The 17,101-nt window shown below is 38.1% G+C and overlaps 1 protein-coding gene across 11 annotated transcripts in view; it reads left to right on the top strand.

Annotated features, from left to right (window-relative positions):
• LOC105201229 (disks large 1 tumor suppressor protein) overlaps window positions 1-17,101 on the top strand; it is a 393,240-nt gene that overhangs the window by 32,128 nt on the left and 344,011 nt on the right. The window lies entirely within an intron of this gene.

Below are 17,101 nucleotides of genomic sequence, written 5' to 3'. Positions count from 1 at the left end.
AATAATAAATAATCTTCTTTCTTGCAAAGGATTTTTTGAGATGCAATTAAACAAAATTTTATTATTAATTTCTAAAATATATGCGACTTGATTAGTAAAAATGATTAATAACATAATTTTCAGTAATGCGTTTATATTTCCTGATTGAGATAATTACATTTTTGCGCAAATCAGATTGTAAGTAACTCGTTTTATAACCAAGTTCACTGTATACAAACACAAACATACTGTGCATTAATTTAATGTACGCATTTTTTTTACGACGAGCTGTGATTAGTCCGTGAAAAAATCGGAGTGCAAACGCAATTAATCTCTATAATTTTATTTGTAAGAACTTTCCAATCTTCACTCGCGCTCCGGAGTTTCATGACAGCGAAACGATGACACGATAGATGGATGTGGGACGGGTTGGATGCTGGGGATGAAAATGAACAGCAAGAAAAGAAATTATTACGGGAAACTTTCCACTCGATTATCCGCTGTCAAAGGCTCTCTAATTACGGGAGATAATTAGTCCCGAGCGCTCGGGATTTTCTCTATCAAGCTCACGATTAGGAAGCGATTACCCGCGTTTATGGAGGTCTTTAAAAGCTATCTCTTTTAAATCCATCCGCGGATCTTCGTTGTCGTTCCACATGGGATATAAATCCTATCAGCAGTTACAGCTGATAAGATCGTGAACTCGAAGGGATTCTGTTCGCGTAAAGGAGAGGGAAAGAAAAGGAGAGAGGGATTTGTCATGAGATGAATAATTGAGTCCTCGAACATATCGTAATTATTTCAAGTTTTTTAATATTTCGTTGACTCACATAATGAAGTGTGATTGAAATATAATTCCAAGTATTATTATCCCGTCCATTTTTCAATATGAATTATTTAATAGCGAACGAATAATATAAACTTTTAAGAAGTTTTAATTAAACGTTATTATAAAATAATCACTTTAAATTAGCTGTGCAATCTGTTTTGTTGATGGAAAATACGTTCATTAGCATAAATACGGTCGCAAATACGATGTCCTCAGAAATGTTCTATCCAAAGCTAATTAACGGGAAATCGGTTGCAGCTACGATAATTATTTTGAACATAAATAGCGTGCGACGGATAAAGTTTTCATCTAAATATAAAATTTCTACATACGTTTATATATGTATATAATGTATGTATGTTAAAATTAATTTCACTCGTGCATCGGCCACAGCGTTCATTTCGCATCTCTTTGGCGAAATTATTTGACATAATGCGACTTAGCACGACTCGTTACATATTTATTAATGTTGAAAGTAATTAGCACAGATTTCAGTTGCCATTTTAATTATTCGGCACAAATAATTTAGAGGAACAATCAGATTGTAAGATTTACTTTGCGCCGTTACTTACGATCCATCTTCTCTGTACTTAGCAGATATGCCAAAGTAAGCTCGCTATACTTTAGAATTTTTAAGCACGTCGGTTGGGTAAGGATACTCGAAATTCAACGCAGGGTGTTAACGCGCTCTTGAAGCTCTCTCGACACTTCTCTTCGCTACGCGTTTAACTAGGAAATCATAAACGATACCAGAGTTGTAACTGTTAGTGATTCCCTTTGTGTACAGGTCTAGAAATATAATATTTCGGAAGCGTCTTCCGACATTCTATCCAACTTCGAAATTCCGGGAAGCTGTTTAATTGCGAAGTTCAACGAAACGTGCGCCGGAATCAGCATAGTTACGGAAATAGTTACAGATATTCAGACGTCCTTTAAATTTCAACAGAGAGCATCGTCTCTTATTTACGTCTTGTATTTACCAGCATAATCGTATCCTAGCCTTAATTGCCTCTGGAATTTCTGTTTGTCTTGGCAATAAGAATCTGTCATGCGAATACACGAGTGCTTGCTCTCAGTTTACGATGTCCTGTTAATCAAATTTTGCGTATAACAGTTACTTTCGGATGTCAGAGCTTGATGTATTCAAGAAGCGTTCGCTATTTGCATATTATTACACATTTAATTTTATTCAATCCAATTGTCAAGTTTGACCAACTTTATTTTATGGCAACGTTATTGCATATACAATATCCATTTATCCATTTATTACCATTCGAGTACTCGTTGAAGTACTTTCCAATGCAAATGCATGCTAAAAGATCGTAGAAGCCTTTCATAAAATGCGAATGACGTGAATTTGATTGAATCGATGTAATTTCCTAATCTATGCATGAATATATCGATAACGTATCGTGAAATTGCGTTTCTAGCAGAGAAATTAAATTCACATGACTACGCATTCGGCTATTTCAGCCAATATGATCTCTCATCTGGAAATTATTTCGTACAAAATTAGAATTCAAAGCCGACCAATATTTCATTTTGACCAGTAATTTCAATGCTAAATAATTCCGTACGTTTTAAATTATTATATAATCGTATTCCAAGTTTTTTCCTAATCTGTATTCTGTCATGAAATACTAACTACTTTTCTCTCTGAAATACTAACTCTTTCTCTTTCGATTTTTCTATTCCTTTTATTTCCTCAACGTGAGATACGTATAACGTATTTTGGATTTTTTAAATATGCTGAAAGTATCATCGCTACAAAATCCGCTTGAATTCTTCTGAAATATTGAGCAATTATATTGTCCACATAAATTTGAAAAAAAAGATCAATCGATTCTCTCTATTTCTATCTAATATAAAATTGCAGAACTTGTGTACGCATCTGTTCACGGTTCCGGGCGTTTGTCGAGGAACACACGTGATGACTCGCGAGTATGTTTCCTTTGGCTTTAAAACGAGTTAGTACAGCAGCGAGATGAAACGTGACGACAAACGGAAACCGAGGCAAATAATTCCAGCCAAGTGGCTGACGAGAAAAAGAGATATGGTTCATGGTTGTGAAGTTGGATGACATGGATAGAGTGGATTGGCTGAAAGCATTATTATAAGGTTACCCAAATTCATCTCTTTTTTTTTATTTTTTTTTTGTTATGTGATACGAACCTTCAGCATCGCGCAATGCTTTTCTACCCTTTTTCCATTTCGTTCACTCTACCTCCACAAACCGTCCCTCTTTTTTTCTTTCACTCTTTGTCTCTTTTTGTTCCTCGACCAACTCCACCTTGCAGAGAACGTCGCGGTTCATTTCCATATTACCGCGGCGATATAATGGATTGCTTCTTTAATGAAACTGCGGCCCTTTAATGAAACTGCGACCTTTATCAATGTGAAACATTATCGTGAAATACAAACGGGATCGGTTGCGGCGAGATTACGCTCAATTTCTGATGTTTTATAAATAATCCAAAAATAAATTATCACATTGCAGTATTGCAATTAATACTAAAGGTTACTTGCTTAATTAAAGTAAGCAGATATCGATACGAGTGCGCAATTTATCGCAGTTTAAATTATTTTATCATTATCATAAGTTATATGACGTACGTAAGTAAACGATATATGATACATGTAAATTGACACAAGTTGAAAGCATCGATATTAACTTTCCCTATAATTTTTAAATAGATGTTACATTTATCATACTTACTTGCGTGTTGCATAAGATGTACAAGTTGAAATCCCATCAATTCTACGGTAAATTATCATTACTCTGCATAAAATAAACATTTACGTTGCAAAGATCGTGCGGAATTTACATTTTAATGCGTTTTGTTGATAACTCGTTTTTATTTAACTTTTTTTCCCTTCGCTTTCGAGTAACGTTGACGAACAAAAGACGATAAGCTACGCTCTGCGGTATTACGATAAACTAATGACTTAGCGATCGCGAGTCTCCGCGGTCGTTATGAATATTCAGGAAACAGATAGACGGGCTGCAAAAAAAGAGCGTCAGGGCATCAGGCACTGCGCCAGAGAAAAGGACGTGCTTATCTCACGTTGACACAGTTTCCGAAATCGTCTTGAGGCTATCGTTGAAATCTTATTCAACGATGCGCATCTCTTTGAAGCGGAATTGCGATTGTATCACGCATGGTTGAAACAATTTGAATCTTGTTTAACTGAACATAATGCAACCAGAAATATTTCGTAAATTTTTGAGAGAGAAAAAACGGGGGAGAGGTTGGAGAGGGTAGAGAGAAAGAGTAGATTTGCATAATTGACGTTTTACGCAACTGTTTATTGGATTCATATTTTTTATATCGAGACCGATATCCATAATTGTAAATAATTTTCAATCTTTTAGAGAAAAATATAAATAAATGTATGAATAAATTTATAATTAATTACGCTTTTAATCAAAGATTGAAAATTATTTATCTTTTGAATACCGGCCACCGTTTTCATTAGTGAACAGTTAATATTTATCGCAACATATTTTATGCAATTGTTACTGCGAAATTCCTGCGAATTTGCATAACCGCTGAATATAGTTAAAATCGAGAAATTCATTCATATACTTATATTGTTTTGCATGAGAAATAGTAGCGATCTCGTGGCAATATCGATCACAATCAGTCACGGCGCGGTACGGTGCGGTACGGTGCGGTGCGGTGCTGCAGTACGGTGCAGTGGTCAAAAGTTTCGGGCAGATTTCGCCGTTTGGCGAATCGGATTTTGTTCTATTGCATCGCGTCCGTGTGAGTTCTACAAAATCGGGAATTTATTCGTCGCGATGGAATTTTCGGCGACGACGAATTTTGCGGATCATCCCGCGGGCGCGCGCAACCACGAAACTTTCATTCGTGGTTGTCGTTGTTGCCGCAGCGTTTTTTTTTTTTTTACGAATCAAATGAACGCGCGCACGCGCATGTGTGTGCAAAATGAGAAAATTCCGCGGATATCTCCGACGTGTCGTTCGAAAATTACCGGCAACACCGTATATAGCCGCCTACCTTTACCACTGAAAAAACCGCACGCATCTGCCGCGATATTTTATTGCGCCGCACTTGCTTCGCGATTTCACGCGAGCATCGCGTCTAAAGAGATCCATCAGAGTTATACTGAATAGTCTTATTTAGCAGCTTTCTCTTATCTGCAGACAAACGAGAGAATTGTTTTTTTTTTTTTTTTTTTTTAACCATTGCCGAGAGAAAACAATGGATTTTAGCCACCGCCAATAATCAATGTAATTGACATTCCTATTTTTCATCGGAATAAAGAGTAATTTCTTTCTATGAAATTTCTCGAAATTTTCGAGGCTGACTATTACCGTACACATTTTTTCATTTTGTTGTCCTTTGATTAGAAATCTGTGGCGGTCCCTGAATCGCAATTAGACACACGCGTTGCATGACACTGCATAAATAATATTATTCAACACACATAGCGTATTTAGTCTGCATTAATATCACATGCAATTATATGCGACTCGACAGTAACATCACTAAATATTGCATTGTGTTAACTAAACAACGTGAAATTATCATGATCATAGAATTATATTTCACTAACATTTATTGTCTATTTAGTGGTATACAAAAGCTACTCCCACAAATTGTGTTCAAATAAAATTTAATTTTTTAATGAAATAAATCTATCGCGCGCAGCACCATTGTGAAGTTAAAAGACCTTGACGGTAGTGCGAATTTTACGAATCTTCCGTTCCGATAATTTAATCCGATCAAGTGAAAGGGCAAATTAACAAATTCTATTTACGAGTATAAACGGCGAATCACTCGCCGCATCAAAATCTTTTCGTTAATTGATCCGCGTTATTTTTGCCATTAATATTTTTAAAGATCTATAATAATATATTAATTAATAATGCATCTTTATCACGCAATATCCTTTACGACTAGTGGAAACTCATCACAATAGATTTGACGAAGTTTCTACCATTCGCCAGCACAAAACCTAAGATTGCGAAGGATATTGTAGAACATACATACATATATACATGTATATAGCGTATATTATATATAGCGTCGCATCGTACACAATATTTGTATGCCAAGCGAATATTGTGACGCGCTCATCCGTAGGAAACTAGCGAACTCGCGGTAGCGTAATTGACGGCCGCCGAGATTACACAGGGATCGCGAGACTGTACTGTACCCTTTGATTCGCCCTGTAATTTGAAGAATGTGGCATTGATGGTGGTTATTACGCGGGAAATAGGCGCCGTTAATTAAAACCGTCACTTTGGCACGATTATTCTACTCGCGAGCGCAAGTATTCTGCGAAAAGCGATCGCACGGATGCACATCCAGAGCCCTTTTTCGTGCAAGGGTATAGCGTTCTCTGTAAAGAGATCGTATGTATACTAAAAAAAAAAAATGTTGGCTCTGTATCGTATACGAGGGATGTCGTTTCACGTATTTCGTATACTCCTGAACATAAACATGTTTTAGCGCGCTAAATGCTCACCGTAATACGACTCGTGCTGCACTATATGTAACACACGAAGGAGAGAAATGGTCCAACGAATAATATCTGGAGATGTTGACCCACACGATCCCCACGCACTAAAACGCACCGGTCCGACGACTAGCCTTCCGCTGCCGATCGTAACTCACGTAACTCGAGCCATCATCTCTGGCCGCCACCAAACGACCGCAATTTCCAACGTTGCACCTGCAGCGGAGGATGCTCACGCAAGAACAAGTGCAACTATCTGGGCACTCCTCATGTTCCGTAATGGTTCAAAGGACCGCGGCGAGCCTCGTCAATTACGCTGCACCGTCAATTATACCGAACGACTGTGGAAAATAGCTGAATATGGGTGCGCACGTGTTTTCCTAGGAAATAGCAAGTGTTTGTCGAACATCAAACAGCATATATTTAATATTCTAACAGATCCCTTTGATCAGCTATCACTGAAAATTTGCTAGGTCACCGTGAAGTTTCTTAAGCGTTAATGGACGACATTGATATTAATTTCGATAACGACGTTAAAAGAGAAGAGATAAAGTTATTTATTTAAATAATTTTATTTCTTTCTTTCCTTCAATAACGAGAGATGTAACATGTAAGTGAAACAAATTTGTAATGGGAAAATCCAAATTACATTCGCGGTGCCCAGAAGAAAGCGCAAAGCGATTTTAGTGCGCTGTTGTTAAGCTACATGCAAATCTAGCGACTGAAGCCCGGGGATTTGGGGGGTTGATCGACCTAGAAAGAAAAAAGAGTTGCGTAAACCCTGGCGGACTGGCGAAAGCGAGCAAAAAGTAATGCTAATTACAAGGGTACTTTCGCAAAAAACTGCAAATTCTGCTCCTTCCTTGAAAAAACACAAGTGTAATTCTGCCCGCACGTTTTAAAGCGTAGACCGCCACGAACTATTGTGAAAATATAACAATTGAGGAAGTTGCTCTCTAATAATAATTAAACAATTCGATAATATAAATAGCACCATTAAATTTTACCATTATATTAATAGAGGTGCAAAACACCAAAAATCAAACGTTATACGTGTTAACGTGATCGGTGTACTACTTTCCAGTTTGCATTTAAGCGCGTTTCGTTAAATTTTCAATTATATTAATCATACGCTTCATAATGCGCGATAAAATCGTAATGTATCGAGCGATGTTTAATTATCGAGAACATTTCTGTTTTGATATTTTGTCAGGGAACGTATATTAATTATGGAGATTTAACTGAATGATATCTGTATTAAGCTCCTTTATAGGATTTCCGTTTTCTAAATAACTGTCCTATTTTCTGATTATACTTTTTAAATTTTCTCAAAATGTATTACATTGTAAGAAGATCGTTAAATCGTAGTAAAGACATGTAATTATATTCGTAAACTGTTTCAACTTTATTTTCTAACAGCCATCCGTCTGTTATGAGTTGACGATCAAGTGAGATTTTAGTAATATACGTGATGTCGAAGAGATGACAATAAGTTACGAAGGAAAACGAGTATAATAATAATTTTATTCTCATCTGCCTCAGGAAAATCGGCGCTAAATACAATCGCGAAATACATTCGGGGTTTTCCTCTTTCTCTCTGTTCCGCTTCCATTTTCTAAATGTCTTCCTTGTATTTTGCCAGTTCCGCTTCTCGGAGGTTGCTTGATTTCTAGGAGCTCGAGCGGCGGATGGCCGAAAGGGACAACTCTTGCCTTGCAAGAGCAGCCTGGCTGGCTGCAGTTACTTTTCCTACACATCGTTTGCATACTATTTGTGTAAGCAGCAATGCATATGCATGCGGCGGCGCATCCGCCGCTGGAGAGGCGGTCGTTGGAATTGGGGCTTATTCGATGGGGCTGAGCGGATAGAGCGGTTATAATGGAGAGAAAGAGAGAATGGAAGGGGGATAAGAGAGAGAGAGAGAGAGAGAGAGAGAGAGCGCACGTTGTAATATCCTGTAATTAGCGCCAGCAAGCATCGCGTAGATGCTCGCTCGGCCTCTCTAGTTATATATCGGATACGCGCGGCGATAATGCAGACCGCAGTAATCTGCTTATAATCCTCCGCGATCCAGAAATTTAAGAACTTTGCAATCAAAAATTGTCGGGAAAAAGCCTCTACGGGTATCAGCGGCGATAAACGTGCGTTAATACATGAGGGAGAGAGGAAGAGCTGCTCGAAATGGTTTCTGAATGCTAACGCATTGTCCCCGTTCATTGAACAGCACATCGGATCTCCAGCTTATCATGCGTGAGACGACGACGGAAGCTCAAAGAGCCTTGTGTTATCGAGAGCCGATACCTGAAGGCAGCATCAAATCAGCTTTACGATATCCTACCTACGTACTCGTATGTCGATCGATGGGGATTTCCGGTATGGATAGATACTCGTGCACGCGCCCTTCGAACCTTTACTCGGTGCGCTCGGCGCAGATTCCCTCCGGGAAGACCGGGTTCGACGACAACCTCCGCTGTCGTTTCATGACATTCGGCAGATCTCTTCTTCATTTAGCGACCGGAGTATTTCTCGGATGTCTCTCTGACAGAGAATTCGCCGCAGCGAGTTACGCTCGGATCGGCCGAGAAGCGTGCTCTAATTGACGTATTTATAATTTTATCAAGTGACTCGAATGCAAGCTCCACAGGTACTTCGATTCTCGAGCCAACGGAAATGTGCCTGAATAATACAGCGAGGCGCTGAAAACGTTGCCGGCGCGTGACTAAAATTTTCATCGCGCAGTAATCCGCAATTATCAGTTGATTTTTTTTTCTTGGAACGGTGCGGGATGATACTTGAAAAGAAATCCCTTTAAACTCATTCAGCTTTTCTTTTGTCAATAACATCGGTTTTTTTTTTGGATTCGTGACTAGTATTTGAGAACGCTATGCATATGTATGAGGATCGATGCCACTGCATTCTCGGCGTCGCTGCCTGTGCGCAAAAATGGCGAAACACGACGGAATGGTGCGGCGAAGGCTTAGGTTGTCGTTCGATGCTCTCAGCGTCGCGCGAAGAAGATTAAACGGGTTCCGTGATAAAAGGCGAGACACGTACAGAGGTAACGCCGCGGACGCAACGATCTATCTCAATAAAGCTCACGACGTATCATCGGTCCAGGGAGTTAGAAGTAATTCCGAAGAAAAGGGATGAGTGCTATAACGAGAACGCGTAGTTTTATTCCGTTTCTTCATTTTGCTCGTTTCGAAAATCCACTGCAAGTGTCAATGTTCGTGAATTGTGGAGACCAACTCCATTCCGATTAACTGCGCGAATTGAAAAAAAAAGGATAGATAAACAGGGAAGACGCGATACTATGCAATATAGACGAAAAAATTAATATAAAATGCAGTATATTGGGTGAGTGCGAAAGTTTTGATGAGTTTTCAACAGATATTGTAACCAACGTTGGGTTTTTTTTTTGTTTTTAGTTAAATGCCAAAGGGCCGTCGATCTGTCAAAACGTTTAATTCATCAACAACTTCTATCAAAATTCGTGAGTTTCTAGCCGTTAAATTACGCACGTTGTCATTGTCAATACAGAGGACTGGCCAAAGCGTGGTTCCGTCTTTGAGGTTGAAATTTCATTTGAATTTAGCAAACTATCCTTTGTAGGTTGGAACTAACACAGAATTCTCTCCGAATATATTACAAATGTTTTTTTTACAAATGTTCTATTTCAAATATTATATCTATTCCTTTCTGAAATATTTACATTATTATTACGTGAGTATGAAAGCTTTCTTCAAGCGTTTTTTCTTTTATTCGAAACCATATTAACTTATTCGAATTTCGTGTCTAAACTACAGCTGGCAACGTATTGTTTTTAATGATTCGTAATATTTTAACATATTTGCCAATAGAAATAGTGTAATAAGAAAACGTTGATTATATTTAATACTCATCACTTTTCACCTACTACAATATCTTATATAAATATTGCGATAATAGAAAAAGTAATAGAGGCAATAGAAAAAAGTATCTATTTTTAATATATACTTATCATATAAGTATCTATTTTTTCATTATCTCCTATGCAAATTTAAATTGGCAATTACAATTTTATTACTGTTTTACATCGATTAAATTAAGTTTTACATACATCGCATATTCTTAGGAATATTCTTTGTTCTTATCGCAAAAGTTTTCGGAAAAGTGAAGGCGTGAAGTTCTCTAACTCTCTTCGCTACTCCTTAAACCTTTAACCGGATCGAGCACTCGCAGGATTATCACGCTTTCACATCTTCTGTCGTCGACTATCCGCAGGAAGAGTAGGGTCTAATTTGAGACAAAGTCTTGAATCGAAACGTGCGCCTGTGATTGTAATAGCTGAAAGCACTCGCGCGGATCGTTCGCGCGCGTGCAATTCTCCATCATAGTCCGCCGTAGTCACTTTAAAACTCCGCTTTCAAAAGTTTACAAGTTATTTAAGACACTCCGTTTCTCTCCTGCAGCGTAATCGTTATGCTCTCGATATCATTATGAACGCCGTATTGTCGCCAGCAGTAGCGCGGTTCTATCAGTTACCGTTGCGCACTTTACGTGCAATCCGGACTCTAATTTAGAGATTTCCCTTCGAAAATTTCGTTCGCGAATTATGTCCGTTAAAATTTAACTTTATACACGTTTACTTTTCGAGCAACATTCAATTAATATCAAGAAAGTTAAACAAACTTTAGAGACGCGTAAAAGTTGCGCATATAAGAAATATCGTCTAAGCTCCTCTTCAAAATCTATATAGTCTCAACTCTTTTATTTCTTTTTAATGTGCGTAAGAAGGATGGTAGAGATAATTGATGAAAATGATCGGATATGATCGCACGTCTCGCATATTAAAAGAGACGAATGTGGTAACTATGGCGCTTGGAGTAAGGTAGCCGCAGCCACGTTGGTATGATCGAATTACGTGATCCCTGGCTACGTGCACCGCGGTCGAGGGTACACGCGATAACCGATAGTTTTCGAAGTAATGAAGCGTGTTCCCCACTTTCCTTGCGAGAGGGGGAACGCCAGTTTTCGGGGGACGGAAAGAGGGAGCGAGAGGGGGCAGAGAGCGTAAGTTCCGCCAGAAATTTCAGAATGTTCAACTACTTGGCTTCCTACCAACCTCAGTCTAATTAATGACGTTAGTTTATCGTACGGTAGACGGACAGCTTCGAGCGCAAGTGATCCTTACTGTCGGTGATGCTTCCTTAATCTCCGTCTCGCTCTCTTTCGTTCTAACAAGGGAAAATCCAGGTATGTATCTTGAGGATTTTAGAAAGTTTGATATCGTAGGATTTGATCTTGTGAAAGTAATATGTAATATTTAAATACCAAAGAATGGAATTACAAGAGTTTAAAGTTTGTAGTTGATTGCACGCGTGGTAGATATCACAGCGAATGATCGGGACTTCACAGAATCAGTCTAGCTATAGCGCTTAGATAACTAACTCTTTCACTTTTTATTAAACAGTATACATATTTAAGAAAGAATTTAATGTGTTTTGATCTTTTTAAATAATTTATGTTATTTTATTTTTATTTTTTTAATAAATTTAAAAAAATATGTTTGTAGGATTACGTAAAACAGATCAAGAACATGAAAAGAAATGAGTATTGAGGAAATAAAGATATAACAAACTTGATCTCGAACAAAGAAAAGAAGAAAAAATCTAGTAACCCTTTAACTTATTAGTATTTGAATGTTACATGTTACAACATTACTTTTACAATATCAAATTTATATCTTAGTATCGTTATTTTCAAAATCCGCGAGATACATACTTGCATATATCTCTCCTTATAAGAGAAAAAACATGCAAAAGACAATGAATAAAAAACGACGAAAGAAAATGATTCTGTACGAAAAACAATTACCTACACTATTTAGATTTATTTATTATGCCATCGTTTTAATAGATTTGATTAGTAGTAAATAGAAGCAGGGAGATATTAGTTCAAAATCTCTCACGGAAACCAGCTCAAAGATTGCATCTGGAATATCTTTGATATACAAGGGTAGTGAATGGGAAGCGAAAGAAGATATATATGAAACGTTTTCTACGGCGACATTACGTCTTCGATATTCTCAACGCGGCAACGATCAAAGCATACAGCATAATGGCTTTCAGGAATCTTCTTTAAATTCCGAACCGCATCTTCGGATACCACCAACAGTACGCCAGAAGAAAATTGCGACAAAGGGAAATTCCTCGTGAAGAGGATAAAATCCACTTCTTACGTTCGAGACGGGAACAGATAGAACAAATTATTATCCATTGAATTGTTATTAAATTTCACTTGTAATTTCTATTATCATAGTAGAATACACGTGTATATTCGATAAAACTACCTTTTAATTTAATGTAACGAATTGAGTAAATTCGCGATTTGCCCCTCGTGCTTGTATTTTTTTGACATCTGCGATCAGTTCGGAGTTTTATAAAAGAAAAGGAAGTTCTATCACAGAATTGAAATGGAATGTGTTTAATTAACGAAAATTCAGGGCTGAAATTTAAATTTCGCAAAATTTAATGAAAATGCGTTTTGTTTCCGGCAACGGATATTATTTAAAGCAGCAGCTGGCGGAATGGAATCCATTGCAGCGTGCTTTATATAGGATTGCTTAATAATTTATAATTCGCGTTTATGTCCGACTTGTTTGACGGCTTATCGTGCTTTCCTGCCTAGCGCGGCGCCGTGAGGTTTATTAAATTCCACGAGCGAAAAATGAAATGCCGAATCTTGCATAAATGCATAAAAGCGAGGTTACTTTACTCTATTAACTTTCTGATTATCAAGGAATAGTACGATAAAAGTAGCTTGATATCTACCATGTTTATGTAGATGTTTTCTAGCACAGGAAACATAACAACGCACGGATAACGACAATTATTTGTATTAATACAATAAAATTGGATTATTAGTAATAACGTTTCTTTTATAAAAATAAAGATTGACCATTTTTTATCAGCGAATTATAAGCCAGACATAAACGCGTTTATTTATGGCCTTTGTTTATCCGATACTGTAACTCGAAGAACAAAGCGAACTTTGATTCTGCAACCTTAACGGTATCGTTATGGTATCGTTGCGCAGCTATTACATGATACAAAAAACCTGCGCAACGATACTACAACGACATTGTAAAGTTTACAGAATTGACCTTTTAATCTCAGTTCTTTGAGAAGAAACGACTTCAATTTTATGGCAGAAGTCGCGTAATTATCAAATTGGTCGCGTTCAGTTTACAATAATTACGCTTTAATACCTTAGCTCGACAAACATGAAACATTTAGCGTAAATTCTACTGTATGACACGATCGATCTGTGCTGAGCTGATGTCTCTCGTTAGTCCCGACATGCAGCTTACGCGTTATGCTTTGGTGTCAATTTGCACGCAATAGCCTTAAGGTCGCGAACACGCCGCGCTCTGAGCGACATAAATCCAGTCAATTTCCTGACCGCTTTCCATCGTCGCCAGTGTCAGCATAATCCACTCGAGCCGGTGGCCGATAGTGTCAGTCGTAACGCGTACGCGGACGTTTTGAAAGCGTGCGACGCGCCAGCGAAAGCCATCGAATGATGTACGAGGAGCGTACCCAAGGACGTCAATCCGCCGTGAATGATATGCCGGGAGCGATGGTTGGTATTGCATTAACTCGCGGATCCCGGCTCGATACTACACAGAGCGCGCCGCCCGAGCGTGACATCCGGTCGTCGAAAAATTATTTTCGCGGTCGCAAAACATTGCGTTGATATTAATATTATTTATTTAAAAAGTTGCGCGAGTATGCGGCAGCATTCCGACATGCGCTACCTTCAAACGCGCCGAAACGTTTGACACGTTCTCTTTCCAGCAGCTTCGTTTTTAGCTTCAATCTTGTTTAAATATGTTTCCATCGTAACGCTCCATAAATTCATAGACAAAAACGTGTAACACTTTTAATACTCGCTTCTTGTGTGATCGTTTCAGCAGTCGAGAGACCAACGACTGTGTAAAGTTGCTGTGCATATTTTTTTTTCCATTTCTATAAACGTAATTTTGAATCAATTTTAGAATAAAATTCAATAAAGAGTTACGTTTTGTAACTTGCGTTTTTCTAACATTTTTTTGTAAAAAAGAAGAAAACATAATTCGGCCATATTAAATACATACGGACCTACACAGAAAAAAAAATTTAGTATCAAATCAACAATTTATTGTTTCATATATAAACAAGAATATAAAATCTTCTTGGAAAAATTTATAATCTTAAACAGACATAATTTGCTGACACAAAAAGAAAAATTTTCTTCGTCTAAGCAAATTATGTCTGTTTAAGATTATAAATTCTTCCAAGAAGATTTGATATTCTTGCGTATATATAAAACAATGAATTGTTGATTTGATATTAATTTTTTTTCTGTGCTATACCGACTCAAATAACACTTTTTTTTTTTAAATCTCCACTGTGCTCATATAAATATTTGAAACTGTCCCATTTTTAATTAAGGTATCTGGCCATCAGTCTTTAATTTTGAACTCAGCTAAAAATTAGAAAAAATCGCAAAAGGTAGACCATATAGGATACAGTTACTTTATTTTACGTATTAATGCTCTCATAGATTTAAATACAAATGATTAATTAAAAAATAAATAAATAAAGAACGTTACGCGTTAAAGTTTAGTGGATAGATATAAATACGAGGAGTGAATATATCAAGAGCGAACTTTTTAATATGTTGTTACATTTCTCGAATTAACATTAGCGCGTTGACGCACACACAAATGAGGTAAGCTCTACGCTAAATAACTCGTGAAGAAAACGTGGCGCCGTGTAACAAGCAACGACGGACGGAGACGCACGTAAAGCGGGAACGTAAACAGCGGCCCCGCGGCATGTGTCAGAGCGGAGAAAAACGAACCAAGTGGATTTCGCTGCGCAAACGCGAACGAGCACGCGCAATGAAATATGCGCTTTCGAAGCCGGCAATGTGCGGCGCAACCGCAACTTTCGGCGCACCGCATTTTCCATCGGTTGAGTTTTGTGCGTGCGCTCGAGAATATTTACGATCCGCGGCTTTTGTGCGGCATATCGATTTACGCGAGCAACCCGATGCCGGCGCCGACTCTCGTACTTGCGCTAATAAAATGTAACAGACGTTTTGCGCGTTTTGTACGACTTTCGAATTCCACATGCGCCGATCAAAACCTCCGTCGGAAATAATTTATGAGCTGACTTGTATTGTAATCAATATATCGTAATCATTACAATATCTTAATCAATATGTAATCGATAAAGAAAGAGAGAGAGAGACGCATCACCTTCATTGAATTAAGCGATTGATTTAACGAAGCAAGGAACAAGGGTAATATTTAATACGCTCTTAGTAGCGCTCTTAAATTATCCGATATTCATCACGAGCGACGCTCAAGAGGACGAATGGGTGAGTTTTAATTAACATCGATAGCCGCATCGAGATTCGCGTAAGGAGTAAGGAGATAAAGAAGAGGAGGGCAGGGAGGGAAAAGGAATCGAGAGCTGGGGGAATAAACGGCTGTTGCCGCCGCACAAACTCCAGAATTATCCAGTAACGTCCACCGATTCCAGGCTGAACAAAAGAGACGGAGGAAGGATACGAAGTACGACAAAGGATGGTCCAGAAGCGGATTCTCCGGTTCGAGATGGAGGACGCCGGCAATTATAGAGATCGGTTCGCCTGTGGGGAACTGTCTTAACGTTTTCTCCGGTAATTGCATCGTATCACCCCCTCGGAAAAATAAGGAAGAACAACCGAATAACCGAAGAAATAGAGAGGAAAGAGAAGGCGAGGATGAGGCGAGTCGAGGAAATCGCGAAAAAGAAAAAGAAATGGTGAGGAACAAAGGAATGGATGAGAGGGCGGAACGGGCAAGAGAGCCTGCAAATTGTCGGCCATCCTCTTCAGAAAGGGGTGCTTTCCGTCCCGGCGTTCCGTCACTCCGGACGGGTCTTCCGCGTCCCTCTCTTCCCTGTCCTCCTGTCCATCTCCGGCGTCGACGCGATCGTTCGTGAGAATTATGAAGGCCGGTATTTTACCTCCTATTGTGCCACGGCACGACGACGCCCAACGTCGTTTATTTCTTATGAAGCCTAAATAAAGCGGCCAATAACAGAGAATCGCAAATCAACGTCAACTGCCGGCGCAGCGAAATGTATTTTGCGCGCTTTTCCACGAACTGACGCTTAGTTTATACAACACCGGGCGTTGTAAGCTTGCCGAAGTTACTTTTGCGTACGATTTCGTCGATTTAACCAGAGGTTGATGCTCTTATTCTTTCTCTAAAATTCATTTCTTCCACTTAATTTGCAGATTAAGATTACATTATAAAAAAGTTTCTTTAAATTAAACGTGAGGTGCAGAGCTAAATGGACCTTTCTGCCGAAATAAATCTCGAAAAATATATGAAAATTTTTAAGGGTTGGAATTTTCATGAGATAATGTCATGTAGTATGCGTAGCTGTTCTATGAATATTCCAAGCCGCGCTTAAAAACTTGATTTCATCCGAATAAAAGATTGTTCACATCGAAATCCTATAAATAAAAAATGAGGTTTCATAATACATTTTATTCTCTACTCATATGGTAAATATAAACTCGACATAAATTATAAATATATTTATTTAAATCCCTTTTTCGTATAAATTACTATTAAAGGAGAAATAAGAAGAAAAATTTTATTCAAAATAAATACTATATATTTTTATAAAAAGATCTGTTTGATCTTTGACACATACTAGATAACCATGATGTGTCTTCAAAGCGTTAGGATACTTCGCATCATAGATCATGCATTTCTAGATA

The sequence above is a fragment of the Solenopsis invicta genome, chromosome 1 (genome assembly GCF_016802725.1).
Source record: "Solenopsis invicta isolate M01_SB chromosome 1, UNIL_Sinv_3.0, whole genome shotgun sequence".
Lineage (NCBI taxonomy): Eukaryota > Metazoa > Arthropoda > Insecta > Hymenoptera > Formicidae > Solenopsis > Solenopsis invicta.
This window is presented reverse-complemented; position numbering and strand designations above follow the sequence as displayed.